Source organism: Cibotium barometz, chromosome 2, assembly GCF_041138505.1.
Source record: "Cibotium barometz isolate CiBa-2024 chromosome 2, ASM4113850v1, whole genome shotgun sequence".
NCBI classification, from domain to species: domain Eukaryota; kingdom Viridiplantae; phylum Streptophyta; class Polypodiopsida; order Cyatheales; family Cibotiaceae; genus Cibotium; species Cibotium barometz.
The window spans coordinates 44,440,190-44,447,112 of record NC_141047.1 but is presented as its reverse complement, the minus strand read 5'-3'; positions in this window follow the sequence as shown (position 1 = coordinate 44,447,112).

Here is a 6,923-nt window from a genome sequence, read left to right as displayed (position 1 = left end):
TAACAAAGCATCAACTATTGTGGAGTAATTAGCTAAAAGAGAGTCCTCAAGTATATAGAACTCCTCCCCCCCTAATGATTAGAGGTAAGCTATAAAGGGACATGCAACTCTTGGGACCCAATATTTACTATTGCTTGCAATCCATAGAATGACATAGGGACTACTTGTTCTTGTAAGAACTGTGCACTCACGAGAACTTGACCATTGGTGAAACATAGATTCTTCTTAGAAGATTGGAACGAGATTGTGCAACTCATTGTAAAGAGGAACAAAAAGAAGTACACAAGAACAAAAAAGAATATTACCAACATGTACCAAGTACACACAAAATGAATGGTGATTAACACCCTTAAATAATGTGGCTGTTTTTTATTTGATCGTTTTAATGTAATTATTATTTTTGAAATAATATTAATTTTAAAAAAAAATAAAAATCAATGGATATATATATATATATATATATATATAGTACACTTTGACAATATTGAAGAACCAAATCATAATCATGAAGAGAAGCGTAGTGTAAATCTTGAGTTGATAAAACATGCATGATTTTGCTTATAAGATTACAAAATGTGCCCAGTGTGGCATCATCTGATGATCATATAATACCTTCTAGATCTGTTCCTAGTATCGAATAAGATAAAGAAGTTGCACTTGAGGAGTTCAAGGTATTTATATGGACAAAAAAAATAAAAAAGTTCAAGGTATTAATAAAAAACGTGTTCCTTCTTAGGGATGGAGCTGTAAATAGTAAGAAATATTATCTATTTTGAAAGGGAATAATCAAATATATATATATATATATATTTGATCATATAATACCTTCTAGATCTGTTCCTAGTATCGAATAAGATAAAGAAGTTGCACTTGAGGAGTTCAAGGTATTTATATGGACAAAAAAATAAAAAAGTTCAAGGTATTAATAGAAAACGTGTTCCTTCTTAGGGATGGAGCTGTAAATAGTAAGAAATATTATCTATTTTGAAAGGGAATAATCAAATATATATATATATATATATATAAACATTTACATATACATATATGTATATATGTATATATAATATATACACATATATATGTATTTATATATACATATATATACATATACATATGTATATATACATATATATACATGTGTGTGTGTGTGTGTGGCTCAGCACGTGTAATACACCTACACGGGTAGTACACATGGCATACCATGTGTAATGTCTAAATGTGAGCATTACACATGGCACAAGCCACATGTGTAATGCCTTGATGGGAATTACACATGGCACACGCCAGCATGCCACGTGTAATTTCTATTAAGGCATTACACATGTATGTGGCAGTGCCACATGTAATGCCCGCACGTAAACTGCGCAAAAGCGGGCATTACACATGGCACAAACTTATAGGTGCCATGTGTAATGCCCACCTACACTTGGCTCCAATCAATTTATGCCACATGTAATGCCTGAACTCAAGCATTACACATGGCATCGACGTCATTCTCCCTACAGGCATGTTAGTGCCATGTCACTGCCATGTGTATTGCCCAAACTCGGGTAACACATGTGGTAGTGCTACGTGTGATGCGCATGCAATACACGTGGCACCTGCCATGGTGGCAGTCATCATTAGATGGTTAGATGGCCCATCTAACGGCTTCTTAAATGACCCTCCCACCCCCTCAACTCACTCTCTCTCCCTACACTCAAGCCTCACACGCCCCCTTAAATCATTGTCTCTCCCTCACACATCCCTTATACCCCTCAAATTGTTCTCTTGGCCCCTCACACACCCCTCAAATCATGCTCTCTCCCTCACTCGATTTTTTCGTATCGTGCTCTCTCCCTCGCACATGCCCCTCAAATTGTTCTCTCTCCCTATGCTCAAGCCCTCACACGCCCTCAAGCCCTCGCACGCCTCAAAGTCATTGGTTCCCTCACATGCCCTCAAGCCATCAAGCCCTCTCACACTTTCCACTCTCTTCGTGTTATCCTTTGATATTTTCTAGATCCCCTCACTCTTGTCATCTCAAACTCTCACCTCCCCAAACAAAATGCCTCCCCAGACGTGTTTACAATCCAAGGGCTTCATCGAAAATCCAGACGAGATTACAATATCACAGGATGTGGGCATGTCACAAGTTGCCCACATCAAGCGAGGTAACCAATATAGAGCCTGCTAATGCCCAACAACAATCGTGTTACCATCAATGGTGCCACGCGATTGCCAAAGAAGAGGAGTCCATAAAGGAGAGTTTTGGCCAAGTGGTTGATCGATACATCTCCATAAATTGGGCAGAGGATCACTTGGTTGATAATTATCACCGCCTTCCTAGAGTGCCTCTATGTTGCCTTCTTGCAAACCCTACAATCTGTACAAATGAGGATTACATCGAAGGGTTTATGAAAAGCATAGAAGAGAGCATATACCAATCGACAATGGTGGCACTCATTGTCTCTCAGGGATTCCCTGGCCAAAGAGTCCCTTCCATTCAATCATTAAAGTGTAGTTGGTTATGACCTATCATTGTCTGCACAGAGTTTGACATGATACAAGAGTAAACAGAAGGATTGCAACACATGGTTGGGAATATGTTTGTTGTCAGGGATGGTAGCCATCAACTCAAAGCATGGCAAGAATGGGAAAAAACCACTCGAGTTGAAAGAGAGAAGGTTCCAAAGGTGATTTCTAGGGTGGTCTGATTCCTGCAGGAGAAGGAGGTTGAGTTCCTATTGGTGTTGTGCATGATAAACAAGTAAGTAGATTGTATGTTGTTATTTTGTCATTGAAATGAACAAACATCTTATATGTCATCATTAACCTTACTTATTATGCATGCCAAATTTCTAGGGTCACTACCATTCATGTGCCAAACACAATGGCACAAACATCTTATATGTCATCATTAACCTTACTTATTATGCATGCCAAATTTCTAGGGTCACTACCATTCATGTGCCAAACACAATGGCACAAACATCTTATATGTCATAATTAACCTTACTTATTATGCATGCCAAATTTCTAGGGTCACTACCATTCATGTGCCAAACACAATGGCACATGTATATTTAAGATGCAACATGTGGGCCTTGCCAATCCACAATCGTTGTCAAAGTTTAGTGACACAAATTGTGCATGGGCCGAGAAAGCTCTTAGGCATTGGGGGCCTAATAGATCGAAGTGGCTAAAGATAGTCCTCTCTCATTGGTGTTCAAGGTATGTGCACGCCTCTTACTCAGACTACGATAAAACCATATTTTGATTTCCAAATATGTTTTTAAAACATAAATGCATTGCAGTCTGAGTTCGATGCCACATACCAAGCGAAGGTCAGTGGCATGCCTAAGCAAGGTAGTAGAGAATACATTTAGGATATAGAAATGTTTGATAAGAATTATAAAGGTGCCCTCAAGGAGACGGAGGCTCTATTTACAAAGAGGGAACATAAGCTAGCACAAATTGCCAACCCCTACTGTGGCAAAAAGTTTTTCAATAAGGTGATCTCCTTCCAGGCTAGGCAGAAAAGGCGAGCAAGTTCACTACTCCCAAGCTAGAAGAGATCAATCGGACACATATTCCAAATGCAAAGTAAGATCACACATTTTCTCTCAATGAATTAAAGTTTTTTTGATATGTAGCTAGACACATAAAGCTGGTTCACAATGCAAGAAATGTAAGCTCATTGAGATATTGGCAAGTCGAGTGTTTACAATGAGAGACACCCAGATTTCTCCTTTCGACAAAGCATTCTTCGTGTGGATACATCGGCATGTATACTGGTTCCAATTGATCGAGTACATTCTACAACTCTACGCAAAGTTGGAGATGAGCTCACCCACCTTAGCTGGCATGCATGAGAGAGCCACACTAAACTCTAGGGTGGGTGTACATATGCCCTTAAAGCTTTCACAAAGATGCACTTTGAAAAGGCATTCGTAAGGTGGAAAGGGCAAATGCGTGCCGCCCTATATCCTAACTAGCAACCACACTTGTCGTGCATGGCACTATACCTCTTGTACAAGTATGTGTAGTAGCATGCCACAATAATATGTGTCTCATATTATTGTTCTTCTATTGTATTGAAAGAGTATTCAAATTTTCCGGTAGTATTAGGTGGTAGAGAAGTTGTGTGTGTAATCGGATATGTATACTTGATCACTCTTCAAATGCATGGGTGCAGTACGAGAGAGGGGAGATGGGATTGGACCCTGAGGAGTGGATCGACGAGCTATGGGATAAGGACACTTGGTATTGTGACCATGGTGGATAAACTACTCATTTTTAGGGAGTTTAAAGTTGCTATGTGGGTTGGATGCAGGAGCAAAGAAGGGAAAGAAGCCTCTCACCAAGCAGAAAATTGAACAACAAGGAGAAGAAGGGCAGCAAGAAATTAGCCACCATCGAGGAGAGTCCCAAGGAAAAGGGAAAGAAGATAAATTAGCACGCACCTCCATCATCCCGGACCGTGAGACAGCAATGCCCAAAAAGAGGTTATGACCCAAGTGCAAAGGGATTGACAATGATGAGGATGATGAGGATAGTGACCCTAAGGATAATGAGCATGAGTCCCACACAAAGAGTGATGAGCAGATGAGCCCTAGTGGTGAGAGCAAAGAGCATGAGTCCCACACAAAGAGTGATGAGCAGATGAGCCCTAGTGGTGAGAGCAAAGAGCATGAGTCCCACACAAAGAGTGATGAGCAGATGAGCCCTAGTGGTGAGAGCAAAGAGCATGGGTTGGAGGGTCTAAAAGAAGGCGACATAGACCTATTGGGATTTAGTAAGTGAACTTAACATGTTTGTGTTTTAACATAAGTTTGTTATTTGAACAACAAGAATAACATGTGATTGGTCTTGTCAAAATGAAGACTTCAATTCACAAGTGGTCCACTTAGATCTCATTGATCACCTCCATCTTGCACTTTTGGGAAAGCAAAAACACAAGTATGATCTGTTATCCGTGCCAGTCACTCTCTCCATTTGCCGTGGTTATATGGTTTTCAATCCACTTATATGTTATGTTGTTCCATAAATCTTCCACTATTGCAAAACGATTCATGGGATCACTTACTAGGTTTGAAGCCATGGATGTGTATGATAGCCTTGGAGGCATGGGCTTGGTGTGGGCTAATTTTTCAACAAATCTTGCTCTCTCCAATACTGAAGATGTGATAACCCAATGGAATGTATTTTGGGAGGTCCTTGTGGAGTCAACCATTGTGTTGCAGAGTTTCTACATGCCGATGGCACTATGATTTGTACTCTATGTGTTGCAGAGTTTCTACATGCCGATGGCACTATGATTTGTACTCTATGTGTGTTGAGAACTTGGGGATTCCTGTGCAAGAGGCACAGACTTGCAACTTCACATTACACAGGACTTTGTTCTTGTGCTTCCCGCAATACATGTATGTCATGTTAGAAGATGGATAAGAAGAGGTGAGTGAAAGAGTGGTTTTTTTAAAAGTGAACAACCATGATTTCCCTAATGTTATTACAAGTGTGTGCATGTAGGTCATTGTTTTGGTCATCAACATCTTTACGCACCCCCATCAGAGTATGTCTAGTCGACCACAGTATGACAAGCGAGGAGGTGAGGTAGCTGCAGATCTTCCAAGTTTCGAGGTGGATGACGATATCTTCCTAGAGTCTAAACCATAAGAGGGAACCCAGCCATACAAGTTGGATGTGGACAGGAATCCCATCTGATATGTTGTTGAACATACCGAGGCTTTCACGCAAGGTAAGCAGAGCACTTACTTCATTACAATTCATTTAAAGTATTGTAATTTTTATATATTCAGTGTCTTTTTTATTGTTGTCCGTCCATTTATATATGGTAATGAAAGATTTTACTATGGTAGGTGGTTACTCAGGACATTCACCAATCGAGGGGATATAGCTTTGCCAGAACTGGGACCCTTGCTAGAGCATGCAAGATACCACATCAACATTGCATTAGTGTGGAGAGAGATGAGGTGTGCTTTAGTTCTTGTATATGACCACTTTTTCACATTCCTGAAGATTTAGGTCGAGTATTTTAAGCGTGACATCAGTGACTATGTTCGATGAGAGCAGTACAGGGATGTGTGGACATCATCTCCACACGTTCCTCACAATCCTCCTCCATTTGCCTCAATAGCCATGAGGCCAACAAGGTCACTCAAGGGCCTTGTCATGGCCACCCAGTGTTCTTAGGAATCCCCCCTTTTGTCCTATTATGCCACATATGTCAAGGGCCTTGTCATGATGGTCACCCAGTGTTCTAAGGGATCCCCCCCTTTTGTCCTGTTACACCTTGTCGCTCTCCACACGTTCCTCACAACCCTCCTCCACCCGCCTCAGTAGCCATGAGGCCAACAAGGTCACACAAGGGCCTTATCATGGCCACCCACCAGTTGTAAGATTCCTCCCCCAACCCCTTTTTGATGTCTAGTATCTTCCCCTGTAATCAATCCCTCTTCAGAAATATAAAGGCCTTGTTCTAACTGTTTTAGCCTAGAGAGAGAAAAATATGCTAGAGAGAGAATATTCAGATTATGAATATTTTTGGATAGAAAATTAACTCATCTTATTAAAATAAGTTCCCCTGAAATAGAAATTCAAAAAGAATTTTCCAATGTGCAATTGGAATTAATTGGAAATAAGTATAAAGAACCTTAGTCTAAGGGTCTAGATTTTCAGAAAATTTTTAGATTATGGTCCAATTAAGGTTCCTATGGGCCAATAGCATCAATCCATGTGTAGGGAGGAGATAAATCCAAATTGTAAAAAGAAAATACCCAAAAATGAGTAAATGCTCACATGAGGTGAAGAGTTGAAAATGTACAAGGTTTATTAGTAAAAAACTATGAGCAATATTAAAATGATTCCATTATGACTCATATGTAAGGAAGGAGAGTTCTTTAAAGGAGGTGCACATTTCA